Source organism: Phacochoerus africanus, chromosome 3 (assembly GCF_016906955.1).
Source record: "Phacochoerus africanus isolate WHEZ1 chromosome 3, ROS_Pafr_v1, whole genome shotgun sequence".
Taxonomy (NCBI): domain Eukaryota; kingdom Metazoa; phylum Chordata; class Mammalia; order Artiodactyla; family Suidae; genus Phacochoerus; species Phacochoerus africanus.
The window spans coordinates 90917271-90936928 of record NC_062546.1 but is presented as its reverse complement, the minus strand read 5'-3'; positions in this window follow the sequence as shown (position 1 = coordinate 90936928).

Genomic DNA, 19658 nt, shown 5'->3' with positions numbered 1-19658 from the left:
GTGAATTACATCATGCTATTGTATAGAAATATGTCTGTTTGGACAATTTATTGGCCTCCTAAAAAATAACCCTGTGTTTTGTGCTAAAATGCTTAACAGATTATTCTGGCTTTTAAAGCAGTTACAATACAGCTGGAGGTAGCCAATACATATTTAACCAGAAGTATAACTAAAATGTAGCAGTAGAGATTAATTGATTTCCTAAATTGTACGAAGCATTGTGCTAGGCAGAAAATAAACTAAATGTGACATAGTCATTACCCTTAAGATTTTAACATTCTAGTCTGGGAGATAAACAAGATGCAGATGATGAAACTATTTTTCAAGAACTGCTTCATAGTAGTATAAACCTTATACTAAAGGAATAAATCTAATGGGAAGTGGAATGTTCATATTTTTTTCCCCTTGGTTCATCTAGTTTCAATCCAGATGATCTGATCAGTAATTAAATACTTTCGCTTTATAGGCAAACAGTTGCAGACATAGCCGATCTTCTGTGATAGCCTCCGTATTTGGAAGAATGCTGTAAGTTTGCAAGGAAGAAAATTCTTTTTCTCTATGCTTCAGAGTTCTTAGCTGAGATCCTTGTCATAATAGATGTATTAATGAGAGAAATGCTACAGGGATACCTCATTTTATATTCCCATTTGTAATGTATGAGAGTTCTAAAATATCCAAGTTATTTATTCTATTGGGTCTGAAATGGTACCTCATTGTAGTTTTTAACTGTATTTCCCTAGTGACTAATAACATTGACCATGTATTCATGTAATCATTGGCTGGAATTTGTATATCTTCTTTGGGGAATGTGTATTCAAGACCTTTGTCCATTTTGAAACTGAGTTTTTGGCTTTTTGTTATTTAGTTGTGACAGTTACCCCTTTTTTGATTACTAGGCACTTATAGGATAGATGATTTGTAAGTATTTCTTCCCATTATGCAGAATATATTTTCATAATTTGATAATATCTTTTGATAAGCAGAAGTTGTTTACTTTTGAAGTCCAATTTATATATTCTTTCTTTTATTGCCTGTGTTCTCATCATATGTAATAATCCACTGCTTAACCCAAATGTCATGAATATATGCTCTTGTATTTACTCTTTAACAGTTGTATATATTTTGTGTCTTATACTAAGTCCATGGTACATTTTGAGTTAGTGTTTTTATACAGTATAAGGTAATGGTCCAAGTCCATTATTTTGCACGTGAATCTATTTCTAGCCTCTCAGTTCTAATCCACTGATCTGTATTTCCAGTCTCAGGACAGCGCAACAGTGTTTTGCTTATTGTAGCTTCCTAATATATTTGGGAATCATGAAGTGTGAATTTTACAACTTTGTAGATATTTTTAAAATATTTAGGCTATTCTGGCCCCTTTCAAATACATGTGAACTTTATTTATTTTTTTATTTTTTCCTTTGTCTTTTGTCTTTTTAGGGCCGCACCCGAGGCATATGGAGGTTCCCAGGCTAGAGAAGGTCTAATTGGAGCTACATCTGCCAGCCTATGCCAGAGCCACAGCAATGCCAGATCCGAGCCATGTCTGAGACATACACCACAGCTCACAGCAACGCCGGATCCATAACCCACTGAGCGAGGCCACAACCTCATGGTTCCTAGTAGGAAATTGCACCACAAGGGAGCTCCACACGTGAAAATTATAAGCAGGTTTTCTATTGTTACAAAATAAAAAATTGCTATTGGGATTTTAACAGATCTGATAAATCTGGAGATCAGTTTAGGGAGCATTAGTAATGAAGAAGATTAAATCTTCCAGTCTGTGAGCATGTGATATAGTCTATTAATTTTGGTCTTTATTTCAATGTCTTCTGTAATTTTTAGTGTAAAAGTCTTATACTGTCTTAAATTAATTTACAAGTATTTTATATCTTGATTTTACTATAGTTAACATTGTTTCTTAATTACATTTTCAGCTTGCCTATTACTAGCATATAGAAATACTCATAATTTTGTGTGTTCATCTTGTGTTGTGTGATTTTGCTGAATTTTTTGGTTTTTTGTTTGTTTTAGTTTTAACCTGTTTCTTAGAGCCTGGAACCAAAGAGAATTATTTGCCAGACTTAAAATATAATAAAATTTGGTCTGCTGGATTTAAGACTTGTCTGGGACCCCTTTCTTTCAATTTCTCTTTTTTTGGAATGAGAATGTCTATCCAATGCTTACCACATTATTGTATTTTGGAAGCAGATAACTTGTTGTCTATGTTTATAGGCCCACAGATGGGGGAGAATTATGTGCAGAATGAGTTGTACTTGGTGTTTTATCCACATCTTATTAGATGATATTAAGAAAAATTTTTGGAATTAGATTGGATGCTAGAATGGGTTAAGGTAGGTGGAAGCTTGTGGCAATTACCCCAAAGGTGGAGGAAACAATGTGGCATTCTGCCTGAGAATGAGAGATCTGCTTGTTTTCCCAAACTGCTAAATGTTCTTCTTGGTGAGTATAAATTTCCAAAGTGCAAACTAAAACACTGGGAAAACAAGTGATGTCTTTGAAGAATGCTTAAAATAAGCACTAAAAAGCAGAGAACAAACAAAAACAAAAAGACAAAGTACAAAATTAAGGCACACTTGTATTCAGGAAAAAGTTACATCTTCTATTGCTCACAGTTTACCACAAAAATTGGATCAACTAGGTATGAACTGAAGTTAAATCAACTACATGGATGAGATAATAAAAAACTTAACATCATATTTTTAAAATCCATTGGCCCTCTCACATTCTATGTTCAGTCTATTTTTGATGTGTTAAATGTCTCAGTAGTATAACATGTTTTCAGTCTAACAATCTTTCTCACTAGGATGACATTATTGTAGGGGTGCTGCTGTGAGAGATTTCATGATGTTTATGTAGAGAGGAGACTCACTCCTGAAAAAAACATAATGGGATAATGTGTGAGACTTCAGTGTTTTTTCTTTAAGGCAACATTACAAAGATGAGTTTTATTGCCTGTGACGTTAAAGAATATAAAGTAAAAAGAGAATTAAAAAAAAAAAAACCCAAATGAATTCTGTGTATTTAGATTTGAAATAGAGATACCTTTATGAACTCATGGTTTTCAACATACACACATAATTATAGAAACAATCAGATGCAAATGTGTTCAAAATGTATAAATGAGCAGATGTATGTAAATATACATACCTGTATATCCCAGCTGCCTACTCAGGTGACATAGAAGCAGCAACAGATAAATAATATTGGATCAACCAAATATTTAGATCTGGATTTCAAAATGCAGTTCTCCAATAAAAGGAAAATGACTCAATTAAAAATGGGCAAAATTGGTACCACCACTATGGAAAACAGTATGTAGGTTCCTCAGAAACTAAATGTAGAACTATCATATGACCAAGCAATCCCACTCTTGGGCATATATCTGGACAAAACTTTCATTGAAAAAGATACATGCACCCCTATGTTTATTGCAGCACTATTTATAATAGTCAATACATGGAAAGAACATAAATGTTCATTGACAGATTAATGAATTAAGAAGATGTGGTATATATACACAATGGAATACTACTCAGCCATAAAAAAGAACAAAATCATGCCATTTTCAGCAATGTGGATGGAACTAGAGACTCTCATACTAAGTGAAGTCAGAAAGACAAACACCATATGATATCACTTATATCTGGAATATAATATATGGCATAAATGAAACTTTCCACAGAAAAGCATCTCAGGAATTGGAGAACAGACTTGTGGTTGCCTAGAGGAAGGTGGAGGGAGTGGGACATACTGGGAATTTGGGGTTAGTAGATGCAAACTATTACCTTTGGAATGGATAAGCACTGAGATCCTGCTGTATAGTACTGGGAACTATATCTAGTCACTTATGATGGAACATGATGGAGGACAATGTGAGAAAATGTATATATGTATGTGTGTCTTGATCACTTTGCTCTATAGTAGAAAATTGACAGAACACTGTAAACCAGCTATAATGGAAATAAATATAAAAATCATTTAAAAATAAATAAAAATTTATGAGAAAATACCATCAACATAGTCTAGCCAAAACAATGAAGAAAAGTAAAGACTAATTTTAGGAGGACTTGTACTTCCTGATTCTTGCACTTGCTACAACGTGACAACTTTGAATACAGAAATAAAGATAAATGAAACAGAATAGAGAATCCCAAACAGAAAAATTTATTTTCAACAAAAACACCATTATGAATCAATTGGGAAATTCCTTTCAAGATAGGACATTGAACAACAAAATAAATGTATGGAAAATAATGAGCATTAAATTTCACTTTACACCATTCACAAAAAACAATTTGAAATGGATTATAAATTTCAACTTGCAAACTTGGATTATAAACAGTCTAATATAAAACACAGTAGACTATCTTTGTGACTTTGAGGCAGAAAAATTCAAAACACTAAAATTCAAAATGCCAACATTAGCAAATGTTGGTGTAGATGTACAGAATATTGAAAATATCAGATATTATTGATGGGAATATAATTATATACAACTGCTTTTGAAAACTCTTTGCACTTTTTTATAAAATTAAATGTAACATATAGTCATTCTCCCCTCAATCCAGATATTCCCCCTCCTAAATTTATTCAAGGGCAATAAAAGTATACTTTAAAATCACACACATGCAATTTTAGCAGTGACCTACTTTATACTAGTCAAAAAATAAAACAACCAAAAGTAGAATGTATGACTAAATAGAGGTACGGTCAAACCATGAAATGCTACTCAGCAATGGGGGGGGGGAAGTAACTGCTTAGGTAATAACATGAATGAGCCTCAGAAACATGATGAATAAAAGAAGGCAGGCACAAGAGTAACAACTCTGGTTTTATTTATATGAGGGTTAAGTATATATGGAAACAATTTTTACTGGAGGATATCAAAACAGTGGCTGCTCACCAAAAGAGGGAACTGATTGAAACGAGGCAGGACATTTCAGAATATAAAAATATCCTATACTCCAACTAGGGTGTTGGCCCTATTGGGTTCACTTTGTCTAAACTATTTGAGTTATACCCTTAAGATCTACTTATTTAGCTGGATACATTTTACCTTTAAGACAAAGTACAAAGATATAGCTGCTATCTTCATATTTTAGGAAGGACCAAAAATTAGATGTAATTCAGATGTTAATCATAGGAAAATAAATAAATAAACTGAAAGATACTCAATGTAGATTCATACAAAAATGAGACAAGAAATTACATGTAAGTATAGGAATGAATACGTCTTAAATATACAAGGGTAAATAATAGAAGCTGGGCATGAAATAAAACATGTGCTAAGGATACATGCTAGTTAAGTTAGAAAAAGAAGGCAAAACAAATCCTTAATGTTAAAAATAAGCATAGTGATCACTCACGAAGAGGATAGAGAATAAACTGTTAGAAAAGAGAAACTGTGGGGTTCTGGTAGCATTTTATTTCTTGTACTGGGTGGTGACTCTGTGGGTGTGTTCTCTGTGCTAAAAATTAATGAGATGTGTATACTAATATTCTATATAATTTTCTGTATGTTAGTTATCCCTCCAGATCAGTGGGTTTAAGAAAAGAACAGTAATTATTTTCTAATTTAAAGCATAATGACAAATTAGCAAATAAATTGTCATGAAAAATTAATTTAAAAAATACCTGGTAAGATTCACTGAAGAAAATGACAGTGGTTTAACATTTAAAAATATATGACTATAAAATCACATTAACATACTTATGAGGAATAATTTTGCAGGTATCTCAATAGATATATAAAGAGAATTCAATAAAAGTCAACACCCGTTCACAGTAAAAATTATCCTTAGCTAAGTGGGAATTGAAGAGAATAATCTAATCCTATTCAATTTCAAACTTTGGAATGTTTATCAAGAAAATAAGATAATGAAGAAAAACAAGAGATATAAAAATGGGAAGGAAGAAGATACCTCATTTATGTACAGATAATATAACTATTTACATTAAAAATTTGATAGAATTTATAATCCATTAGAACTAATCAAGGAGCTCATCAGAATTGCTATATAAAATGCACATACAAAACTAATACCATCCCTGGAGTTCTTTTGTAGCTCAGTGGGTTAAGAACCCAACCAGTATCCATGAGGATGTGGGTTTGATCCCTGGTCTTGCTCAGTGGGTTTAGTAACCAGTGTAGGTCACAGATGTGGCTCAGATCTGGCATTCCTGTGGCTATGTCCTAGGCTGGTGGCTCTGATTTGACCTCTTGCCTGGGAACTTCCATATGCTGTGGCTGAAGCCCAAAAAAGACAAAAAAAAAAAAGGAAGTAAAATCTAATTATAAATAGATAAACTTTTTAAAATAGCAAGCAAAATTTAGTAGTTAAAACCAAGGCAAGAAGAGAGAGACAAGACGATCTTGGTATAACCTTTTGAAAAAAATAAAAGAACACCTGAATAAGTGAAACAGTATACAATATGTATAAAGAAGAAGACTCAGTGTTACAAAGATGTCAATTAATCTACAAACCCAGTGGCATTCCTATTAAAATCCTAATAGCATTTGTTCAGTGACAATGAGAAATTGACCTTTGCATTCTTAGGAGAAATTAAAAGCTCAAGAATTGACAAAATAATTTTGAAGGTGAAGACTCTTTATCGATGATATATGCTATCAGACCTTTTAAACCTGCATTGATTAAAACAGTGCTGCATTTGATACAGGAAAAAACATGTAGATAAATGGATTCATACATATATGACAGCTTGGTATATGATAGAAACATATATCAAAACAGGAGCTAAACTTTTACTCTTCAATAGACTAAGTCCTATAGGTTGTGTTACATTCAGACAAAGTAATAAAATAAGATTTGTGAAGACACTGTCATTACTCTGCCCAAATCCCCCAGTATCCCTTTCATCATTTCTGTGCATGCCTCCTGAGTGCCTGTGTATTTCTATTTCCCTTCTAGGTTCACAGGTTCTGACCTTGACTTCCTGAAGCTGCTTTGCCTTTTTCACTTCATCCCTCAACTACCAAAATTATAGGTCTGGCTATTTATCCTTGGAGGCAGAAACAAAAACAAGTGTGCTGCTTCAAATTCTACCCACTGGGAGGATTTTTCTTCACTACTGTCTCTCAAAAATGTCCAAGAAAAGGCGCCGTATTTGGGTAGTGCCTACATATCGCTCAGAACCACCTGTAAATAAAACTCATACTTTCTCTTCATCTGACAACTGATTGTGGGAAACATTTCATGAGGCCATGGGGGGGGGGGGGGGAGAGGGAAGGTAATGCAACAAGAGGTGAGCCAGGGAAATTGAGATGTTTCTTCTTGTGGTTTAACAGGGGTCTCAGGGCCTGATCAGCTGCTATGGACTGCTGGTATGCATGCCCAAATCTATAGTTTGGTGGATCAGACCACACCCTGCTCATGACAGGCAGCTCAGCCCATGTGCTTCCTTGATGTTCAATCTCTGCAAAGGCCCAGCAGCAATCCAAAAGCTGTTTCTCAAGAACAGTGTTTATCTAGAGTATGTCAAGACTTTACCCCAAAACCCTAAAGGGTTGTGCTATAATCCACCCACAGAAGCCTGCAGAAATCTCCAAGCAACATCCCTATCTGCCGTGGACACATCAAGCACCATATGACCATATGATTTGCTGGACCTTAGTGGAGGCCATCTCTCTCTTATACCAAGTTGCCCACTCAAAAGTAACAGATTTTTGAGTGATTTGGTAAATGGGCCAGAGTCGCACACCCAAATGAGAAATGCGTTGCCTCTAAAATCCAGAGAGGTCCACTAGATATTATACTTTGCTTTGTTTTTTAGGAGGGACCAGATGTAACAACTTATCCTTCTTCTTAGAAGAAATACCTTGGTATGTCCTACACCACTGGATCCTTCGAAATTTCTTTGAGATGGAAGCCCCCTGAATTTTTAGGGAATTTATTCCCCACTTTCTGAGAAGCAAACATCTTACCACTATTCTAGAAGTGGTGCTGCCTTCTGCTTGCCAGGTTAAATCAGTATAATATCATCCAGGTGATGGGGAACCATGAGGTCTTGGAAGGGAAAGGCAATGGAATTTCTGCAGACTGAATTATTACAGAGGACTTGTGAGTTGATAGGCCCTAAGGGAGAATGTTTGAGAGCCAAAGAGAAAAGAGACCGTGAAAAGGGAGAAAACTGGGGCATAAAGTTGGAGAATGTTAACACATATATTGGATAGGGGAACTCAGGTTGAACTACCAAAGGAGAAGTGAGTGAGCAATGAGAGAAATAGCAAGAAATCTAAAAGAATGCTGCTTTATAAAATCTAAGAGTGTAAAAATATCAACAAAGAGGTGTGAACAAGCACTTTGGTGCCAAAAGTGGAAGGAGATGTTAAAAAGGTGGAGGAGTGGGGCATGGGGAGAGGTCTGGTGACCAGTAGAACAAAGTTTTAAGGAACTTGAGAATTAGTTGATGGAAAAATCTTGTTTTTCAATGTAAGTCATCATTATTTTAATTTCCAAAACTTTCTCGTGCTCTGATTTTTTCATAGTAGATTATTTTTCTTCTGTTTCTAAAATTTTATTTTACTATCCATAGTACCCTTTTGAATCTTTCTGAAGGTATTAATTGGATATTTATAAATGTTTTACATTTCCTGGATTTTCTTTCTTTGTTCTTCATATGTTTATCTGTTACAATGCTTTACTTATGATCTTCCATATCTACATGTGTCTGTAGTTCTATCACAAACATAAATATATTTAAATAGCTTGGAACATAATATTTAACCCTAAGGCACACACATATGACTTATATCATCTTCATTAGAAAAATAAATCTGAAATTACATTTCAGAGATATTAACTAGAGATCTTAGTTACCAAACATCTGTGTAAGCAGCTCTTTGTAGGAAGCCACCCTCAGCAGGAAACTGTTTTTCTTGTCAATTTAAGTGAAGCTACAATGCAACTAACTTTAACAAGGCACACCCCATGCTCTGTTCATCTCCAGCCCAAGCACACCTGTTGTCTTTTGATCACAAAATACTAAATGAAGAATAAGTTCATTAACAGATGACCAGATATCTTCCCTGTTTCCCCTTCAGTCTTCTCTGAACAAACTGTGTGAACAAGACAGCATCTAAAGAAAGATCACAGGGAGTCAACAAGCCTGCACACAGTGGGGGACATTGATGACTCTGATCCCCCATCTCAATGATTAACTAAGATCACTTCCCATTTTTCCTTTGAAAGCTTTCATGGCAGAGCAGAATCATCAGAGATGGTTTTGGGGGACACTGAGTTCACCAGTACCTTGTCTCCTCAGATGTTAGCATTCTGATTAAAAACAGCTTTCCCTTTCTACAAATAACCTCCTCTGGGGTGTTGATTTTCAAGTGGTGAGCAGCTAGACCTGAATTCCCTAACAGCTGGAGTCTTGAGCTATGAGGAAATCGAATTGTTTTGGCTCACACTCCAGCTTAAAAAAAAAAAAAAAAAAAACTCCTTAAAACTATTAGTGACCCAAATAGCTTTTCTATTTTTTAATCTTTGCTTTTCCTCAAACCAGTTTTATTCCAAATCATTATTTCTTAACATAGTTATTGTAGGAACTGCCTTCATTTCCCTCCCTCAGTCATTTCTCCTCTGTTTTCCCTTAATGGTCAGATTCATCTTAATGTTGGATTCTGAAGCAATGTGGCTTCTTTGTTTCTACTTCAGAAAGCCCATCCTTACCTAGTATTCAAAATTCCAGAATGTTGGCAATCAATATTTCTAGGACCACAATGAACTTTGAAGCACTATATGAGTTAGAAATATTTATTTTTACCCCAAAGGCCCAGAGTAATCTTCTATATACAGCCATATTAAGTAATTGTTAATCCCATATGCTTCTAGAATGTTTCCTTGAATTGTAACCCACAGAAAACCACTTGCACTGAATATTAAAAATTACCATTTGAGAGAGAGGACAAGATGGCGGAGGAGTAGAGGAACACGCTCGCCCTCTCCCACAAACACAACAAAAAAACACATCTACAGAATAAATGACTCGCACAGAACAGCAACCAATCGCTGGCAGAAGAACCTAAACTCCAATAATGGTAAGAAGTTCGTGACATTACGGGGCAGAACGGGAGAAAGAGGAGAGTGAGAGAAGGTGAATCCGAGCATGACGGGCGCTCCCGAAAGGGAACTGTGGAGGAGAAAGGGATCCCCCACCCTGGAAAGTCACCTACACGGGGGAAAGATCAAACGAACCGGAGGAATCTCCAGATGCAGAGAAGGGTGTAGCAGTAAGTTGGAGTATGGAAAAGCCGATCAAGAACTGAACGGACCATCTGAACTATGGGCACAGTCACCAAAAATTGAGACGCCAGGGTGGGGGCTGGCACCGAGTCCTCGGCTCCAGAGGTTAGTCCCCGGGAAAGGGCCGGGGGACGCCTGGGTGGGGGCCGGGCACCAAGACCTCGCCTCCGAGAGTTGGTCGCCAAGAAAGGGCCGGGGGATGCCTGGGTGGGGGCCGGGCACCAAGACCTAGGCTCCAGAGGATAGTCCCCGGGCTGAGGGGTGCGGGGCAGAGTGGAAACTGCTTGGGAGGTCTAGAAACCATTTGATGGGGCAGAGACTGCCTGGGAGACTAGAAAACAAAGCTGTCACAGAGGAAGGGAGCAATACTCTAGGGGCGGGGAAGTGGAAAGCCGCATTAGAGGAAACCTGGGAGAAGAGCCTGGTCTGCGCCCGTGCTGGGGAGAGAGAGAAGAAGGGGTGGGTCCCCATAGAATACCCTCCACGCCACAGCAAGCTTACAGGTCCGCTAGCTAGCTGAAAGCTGTGCTTCCCAGTACATCCCCTCCCCCCACCCCCCACCACTCCCTGCGCTCTCGCCGAACCTGGGGCTGCCTGCCATCCAGGAGGGCTGGCCTCAACAATTGCCTGAAGCCTACCACCACAGGGGCTGTCCCTGCACAGGCCTGCTTGCCCTTTTGAGGGGCTACACTTCCACAGAGTAGCGCCAAAAACCACCAGCCCTGGAGAAAAGGCCTGCAGCCCAGAAAAGCTAGAACAAGCCTAGCCAACCTGAGAATAGATCTGCCTAATTCTTGGATGGTTTTTCTGAGTCGGGCTGCCCCGGGGAGGAGCCTCTTCGGTTTCCAGTGGCCCTGCTACCCGCCCAAGCCCCCAGGGGGTGCCCTAGTGGATCAGCTGCATAGGACTGCCAGCTCCAGGCAGGACCCCCTAAAGCCCAGAAAAGCTGCAACAAGCCTGGCCGAGTCGGGAAAAGATCTCAGATGGCCTTTCTGAGTTGGGCTGCCCTGGGGAGGAGCCTCTTTGGTTTCCAATGGCCCTGCTACCCACCCAAGCCCCCAGGGGGTGCCCTAGTGGTTCAGCTGTATAGGACTGCCAGCTCCAGGCAGGACCCCCTACAGCCCCGAAAAGCTGCAACAAGCCTAGCTGGCCGAGCCGGGAAAAGATCTCAGATGGTCTTTCTGAGTCAGTCTGCCCTGGGGAGGAGCCTCTAGGGTTTCCAGTGGCCCTGCTACCCGCCCAAGCCCCTAGGGGGTGCCCCACGGCCACGGAATAGCTGCTCAGCACCACCAGACCCCTAGAAGAGCCCCTGCAGCCCAGAAAAGCTGCAACAAGCTTGGCCAGACTGTGAAAAGATCTGCCTACATTCTCAGGCCAGCCTTCTGAGTTGGGCTGCCCTAGGGAAGAGCCTCTTAGGTTCTCAGTGACCAAGATAGATGCTCCAGCCCCCAGGAGGTGCTGCACTCCTGAGGAACAGCTGCCCAACACCACCAACCCCCTGCAAGAACCCCACAGCCTAAAAACACCAGAGCAAGCTCGGCATGACCAAGGGAAATCTGCTACCATCGTGGTGTGGACCTCCCAGTCCTGTCTGCCCTCAGGAAGCCCTCCTTTGCTTCAAAGAAACACTGTTAGCCCCATCAACACTCCAGAAAAGCCACACTGCCTCAAAAAAGATTGACCAACAACGCCAGCCCTCAGGAAATATTCCACAGCAGTGACAAGGCAAACACTGCCCAATAATGGAGAGTACAACTCCCTCAGGAAAAAGAAAACAACAAGCAAGATGAAGAAGCTGAGAAACCACCCCCAGTCAAACCAACAGGAGAACTCACCTAAAACAGTCAACAATGAAACAGATCTCTGCAGTCTGACAGACCTGGAGTTCAAAAGAGAAATAGTGTAAATACTGAAGGTATTAAGAGAAGATATGAACAGTAATGCAGACACCCTCAGAAAGGAACTAGAACATATAAGGAGGAGCCAAGAAAAACTAGAACATTCATTGGCAGAGATGCAAACGGAACTAAGGGCAGTAAAAACCAGAATGAACAATGCAGAAGAACGAATCAGTGATATGGAAGATAGAATAATGGAAATCACTCAATCCGGTCAACAGACAGAAAACCAAATCAAAAAACTGGAAAGCAATATAAGAGACCTATGGGATAATATAAAGTGGGCCAATCTACGCATAGTAGGAACTCCAGAAGGAGTACAAAAAGATAAGGGGATGGAAAATATATTTGACGAAATTATCGCTGGAAACTTCCCAAATCTAAAGGATGCTGGGTTCAAGATACAAGAAGCACAGAGGGCCCCAAACAAACTGAACCCAAACAGACCCACAGCAAGACACATCATAATAAAAATGGCAAAAGTTAGTGATAAAGAGAGGATCCTAAAGGCAGCAAGAGAAAAACAGAATGTTACCTACAAGGGAACCCCCATAAGAATATCAGCTGACTTCTCTACAGAAACACTACAGGCCAGGAGGGAATGGCAAGAGATATTTAAAGTGCTCAAAGGAAAATATATGCAACCTAGAATACTCTATCCAGCAAGAATATCATTTAAAATAGAAGGGGAAATAAAATTTTTTCCCAACAAACAAAAACTTAAAGAATACTGCAACACAAAACCCAGGTTAAAGGAAATATTGAAAGGGCTTCACTAAACCAAAAAGAAAGGAAGGAAAGAGAAGAAAAAAGAAAAGAAAAAAATAAAAAAAAAAGAAGAAGAGGAAGAACTAGGACTGAGGTAACTACAATCAGAAAGCAGTCACTCAGATAAGCCAGCATACAGATTTAATCATGAACAGGCCTCAAACAAAATAAAATTAAAAAGAAAAAAATAAAAAAGAGTCATCAAAACCATAAAATGTGGGCAAGGGATGTTAGGAAGTAAATAACCGTTTTTTCTGTTTGTTTGTATGTTTCTCTTCTTAATCTTAATATAGTAATGAAGTGTTTGAATTTACAGGACCATCAGGCTAAAACACACAATTATGGGAAGGGGTTAGCATACTTAAACAACAGGGCAACCACAAGCCAAAACCAAATATTGCATTTGCAAAAACTGAAAAAAAAATACACTCAAGCAGATAATAACAGGAGACCATCCAACCAAAAAAAAAAAAAAAAAAAACAAAAAAGGAAAGAAAGGAAGAATGGAGAACCATAGAATCAACTGGAACACGAGGTTCAAATGGCAATAAATAATCATCTATCAATTATCCCATTAAATGTCAATGGACTGAATGCCCCAATCAAAAGACACAGAGTGGCTGAGTGGATAAAAAGGCAAAAACCTTCAATATGCTGCCTACAAGAAACTCACCTTAGGACAAAAGATACATATAGATTGAAAGTGAAAGGGTGGGGAAAAATATTTCACGCCAATAGACATGACAGAAAAGCAGGGGTCGCAACGCTCACATCAGGCAAAATAGACTTTAAAACAAAAGACATAAAGAAAGACAAAGAAGGACACTACTTAATGATTAAGGGATCCATCCAAGGAGAGGATGTTACTATCGTCAACATATATGCCCCAAATACAGGAGCACCCAGATATATACAACAAATATGAACAGACATAAAGGGAGATATTGATGGGAATACAATCATAGTGGGAGACCTTAATACCCCCCTCACATCAATGGACACATCCTCTAGACAGAAAACCAATAAAGCAACAGAGATCCTAAAGGAAACAATAGAAAAGTTAGACTTCATTGAGATCTTCAGGACCCTACATCCAAAACAAGCAGAATACTCATTCTTCTCAAATGCTCATGGAACATTCTCAAGAATCGACCACATATTGGGACACAAAGCGAATCTCAATACATTTAGGAGCATAGAAAATATCTCAAGTATCTTCTCTGACCACAATGCCATGAAATTAGAAATCAACCATGGGAAAAGGAAAGAGAAAAAACCTACTGCATGGAGACTAAACAACATGCTACTAAAAAACCAACGGGTCAATGAGGAAATCAAGAAGGAAATTAAAAACTACCTTGAAACAAATGATAATGAAGACACAACTGCTCAAAAGCTATGGGATGCTGCGAAAGCAGTACTCAGAGGGAAATTTATTGCAATACAGGCCTTTCTCAAAAAAGAAGAAAGATCCCAAATGGACAATTTAACACTCCACCTAAATGAATTAGAAAAAGAAGAACAAAAAAGTCCTAAAGTCAGCAGAAGGAAGGAAATGATAAAGATCAAAGAAGAAATCAATAAAATAGAGACTCAAAAAACAATAGAGAAAATTAATAAAACCAAGAGCTGGTTCTTTGAAAAGGTCAACAAAATTGACAAACCCCTGGCCAGACTCACTCAAAAGAGGAGAGAAAGAACCCAAATAACCAAAATTATAAATGAAAAAGGAGAAATCACAACGGATACAGCAGAAATACAAAAAAACCATAAGAGAATACTATGAACAACTATATGGCAACAAGTTTGACAATCTGGAAGAAATGGACAGTTTTCTAGAATCTTACAGCCTGCCAAAACTGAATCAAGTAGAAACAGACCAACTGAACAGACCCATCACTAGAAATGAAATTGGAGAGGTCATAAAATCACTCCCTACAAATAAAAGTCCAGGACCAGATGGCTTCACAGGTGAATTCTATCACACATATAAAGAGGAACTGGTGCCCATCCTCCTTAAACTCTTTCAAAAGGTTGAAGAAGAAGGAATACTCCCAAAGACATTCTATGATGCCACCATCACCCTCATTCCAAAACCAGGCAGAGATACCACCAAAAAAGAAAACTATCGCCCAATATCATTGATGAATATAGATGCAAAAATTCTCCACAAAATCTTAGCCAACCGAATCCAACAACATATCAAAAAAATTATTCACCATGACCAGGTTGGGTTCATCCCAGGTTCACAAGGATGGTTCAACATACGCAAATCAATCAGCATCATACACCACATTAACAAAAGAAAAGCCAAAAATCATATGATCATCTCAACAGACGCAGAAAAAGCATTTGACAAAGTCCAACATCCATTCATGATCAAGACCCTCGCCCACGTGGGTATAGAGGGAACATTCCTGAATATAATCAAAGCCATTTATGATAAACCCACAGCAAATATAATCCTCAATGGGGAAAAACTGAAAGCCTTCTCACTCAAATCTGGAACAAGACAGGGATGCCCACTCTCACCACTGCTCTTTAACATACTTTTGCAAGTCCTAGCCACAGAAATTAGACAAACAAAGGTAATACAAGGCATCCATATAGGAAGAGAAGAGATCAAACTGTCACTGTATGCAGATGACATGATACCATACATAGAAAACCGTAAGGACTCATCCCCAAAACTCCTTGAACTGATTCATAAATTCAGCAAAGTAGCAGGATATAAGATTAACATTCAGAAATCAGGTGCATTTCTGTATACCAGCAATGAACTATTAGAAAAGGAATACAAAAATACGATACCTTTTAAAATTGCACCTCACAAAATCAAATACCTCAGAATACACCTGACCAAGGAGGTAAAGGACCTATATGCCGAGAACTATAAAACTTTAATCAAAGAAATCAAAGAAGATGTAAAGAAATGGAAAGATAGTCCATGTTCCTGGATTGGGAAAATCAATATTGTAAAAATGGCCATACTACCCAAAGCAATCTACAGATTCAATGCAATCCCTATCAAATGACCCAGGACATTTTTCACAGAACTAGAACAAACAATCCAAACATTTATATGGAACCACAAAAGACCCAGAATCGCCAAAGCAATCCTGAGAAACAAAAACCAAGCAGGAGGCATAACTCTCCCAGACTTCAAGAAATACTGCAAAGCCACAGTCATCAAAACAGGGTGGTACTCGTATCAAAACAGACAGACAGACCAGTGGAACAGAATAGAGAACCCAGAAATAAACCCAAACCCCTATGGTCAATTAATCTTTGACAAGGGAGGCAAGAACATCAAATGGGAAAAAGAAAGTCTATTCAACAAGCATTGCTGGGAAACCTGGACAGCTGCATGCAAAGCAATGAAACTAGAACACACCCTCACACCATGCACAAAAATACACTTAAAATGCCTGAAAGACTTAAATATACGACAGGACACCATCAAACTCCTACAAGAGAACATAGGCAAAACACTCTCTGACATCAACATCATGAATATTTTCTCAGGTCAGTCTCCCAATGCAATCGAAATTAGAGCAAAAATAAACCCATGGGACCTCATCAAACTGAAAAGTTTTGCACAGCAAAGGAAACCCAAAAGAAAACAAAAGGACAACTTACAGAATGGGAGAAAATAGTTTCAAATGATGCAACCAACAAGGGCTTAATCTCTAGAATATATAAACAACTTATACAACCCAACAGCAAAAAAAGCCAACCAATCAATGGAAAAATGGGAAAAAGACCTGAATAGACATTTCTCCAAAGAAGATATACAGACTTGGAGAAAAGACTTGCGGCTGCCTGATGGGAGAGGGAGGAAGTGGGAGGGATTCGGAGCTTGGGCTTATCAGACACAACTTAGAATAGATTTACAAGGAGATCCTGCTGAGTAGCATTGAGAACTTTGTCTAGATACTCATGTTGCAACAGAAGAAAGGCTGGGGGAAAAATGTAATTGTAATGTATACATGTAAGGATAACCTGACCCCCTTGCTGTACAGTGGGAAAAAAATAATAATAAATAATTATAAAAAAAAATTATCATTTGAAAGAAAAATATCAGGGAGAAAGTCTGTGGTCAAATAAATTTATTAACTTCTATAACTTTATAAATGCTAATGTACACTGTAAAGGAGGCAATGCATTGTGTACACAGCATTTCCAAAATTTATATGACAAGGAAAATATTTTCATTCCTTTGAAAAAGGGAAGAAGTGGTCTTCAAATCTTCTTGTTCTACCAACTCTTAATTTTTTTATCAGTGCTGTATTCCCTTGCAGAAAGAAAGTTTATACTTAAAATGTTTCAACTATAATTTAATTGGTTGCAAGGATGTAACATGTGCACTGTAAAAATTATATTAAAAAAAAACTTGTTACACCATTTAAAGAAATCATAGACAATAATAAGATCTATATATTATAGAGATTTGCTGTCAATACATTTAAATATACATGAATATTATTTTCTTCAAATACCCTGGAGTTTTTGAATTTGTATTTCTGTCCTACTTTCCACAAAGAATTTTAACCTAACCTCATGTGTCATGGCTGGCACTCTTTTATCTTAACAGACAACAAATAAATTCACTCACCTTCTCAGAAAACTGAACTGGCTCTTCCTTGCCTAATGAAAGAAATCAATTTTTTGGGGATCTAAAACTAACAATTCTGGGTTCATCAATCAATATTTCTGTCTTTGTTGCATGATACTAACTTTTCTTAACTCTACACACTAGCACAAGTAGAATTTTCACTGAGTGACTTCCCTGGAGATCTGTCTGTAAAAGCCTTTCCATATTCCCAGAATGCCTATTCCTATTCCTTTACAATATTTACTTTAATTCTGATTGCTGAAATTCTCTCTGCTTTCAGAGATTACTCAGATGCTTTCACATGTCATCAAAACTGCCTTAGTCCCCCTGTAAACTGTGATGGGATGTATCTTATGACACGGTATATTCTTCGCATCTTATCTACACATATGTATGTCTTACCTGTTCTACCCAACAATTAGGATTCTTGAAGACATAACACATCTCCCAGTCACCTTTCTATCCATCACAATGTGAGCATAATTATTTTACATAATTCAATTAACAGGAATTTATTATGATAGGCATAAATAGAGTAGCAACCTTACATTCTCAACTGAGGAGTGACACTTTAGCTGTGAGGCCTTGCCACAATAATGCTGATTTAAAATAACCTCAAAAGGAGTTCCTGTCATTGGCTCAGTGGGTAACAAACCCAACTAGGATCCATGAGGACGCAGGTTTGATCCTCTGGCCTCACTCAGTGGATTAAGGATCTGGCCATAATTTATGGTGTAGGATGCAGATTTGGCTCAGATCTTGCATTGCTGTGGCTGTGGATTAGGCTGGCAGCTGCAGCTTTGATTCAACCCCTAGCCTTGGAACTTCCACATGCCACAGGTGTGGCCCTAAAAAGAAAAAAAAATAATTCCAAAATTACCGCAACCTACATTTATTGTTCTAACTCCTCATTGTGTGCATTTGTTGGGGGTTACCTGATCTAGGCTTGGCTCAGCAAAGCATGGTTCCTGACTACATATAGCAGTTTGGTGTGCTTCACATGTCTTATCTGAAATCTAGGCTGAAAGGCAAGTGATATCCAGTGTTTGTCACCTCCTGGTGATGACAGAGCCCAAGAGGGCAAAGCCAGCCACCCAAGCACAACCTCTGCCTCTGCTTGTGTCAAGTGTTGCTAAGATCCTATTGGACAAAGCACTTTTCATGGGCTCCCGAAGTAAACAGGCTGGGGAATGATAGCCACTTGGCAAGACTGTGTAAGTATAACATCAGAATAATGAATCTGGACCCATCACTCTATCTATCACAGACTTAAAATTCATTGTATGAGAAAGGATAGAAGGAAGATATGTAAACAAAAAACAACTTGTACTAGAAAAAAACATTCTTTGCAGAAAAGATGGCTTTAGAGCTGAATTTTCTTTCTTTCTTTCTTTCTTTTTTAACTTATATGGCTGCAGGTGAGGCATATGGAAGTTCCCAGGCTAGGGGTGGAATGAGAGTTGCAGCAGCCAGCCTACACCACAGCCACAGCAACACTGGATCCTTAACCCACTGGGCAAGGCCAGGATTGAACCCACATTCTCATGGATACTAGTCGGGTTTGTTTCCACTGAGCCACAGTGGGAACTCCTAGAGTTGACTTTGTGGGGTGCGCTATTTGTTTAGTGCCATGGGCTGGATGGTGCAGTATTTGTGGGAAAGACTGGAGCCAGAGGTGCACACTGTTCTGAATTCGATGTACATCCCATTCTTTGACAAGACATTTGACATTTATTTTGTAGACACCAGACTATCAAGAGGATTTGTTTAATTCTATTGGTAATATTTTAAGAACTCTGTATTGTCAAGCTGGATTACTTACTTAATAAATGTTTTGAGTAAAAGCATGAATGAATGGCCAGTCTTTCCTTCCTTTCCTCTCTTCCTCCTTCTCTCTCTTCCACACTCCCTTCCTTCATCCTCTCCTTCCTCTCAAAAAGGCAATTTCTCTAAAAAGACAATGACATTCCTCAAAGATATAAGACCATGTACTATAGTAATAAATTATTTATACAGAGATTGAGGCCAAACCTAAGACAGAGAAAAGAAAAGAAACACTTGCCAAAGCAACAGAAGCAGAATTGGCTC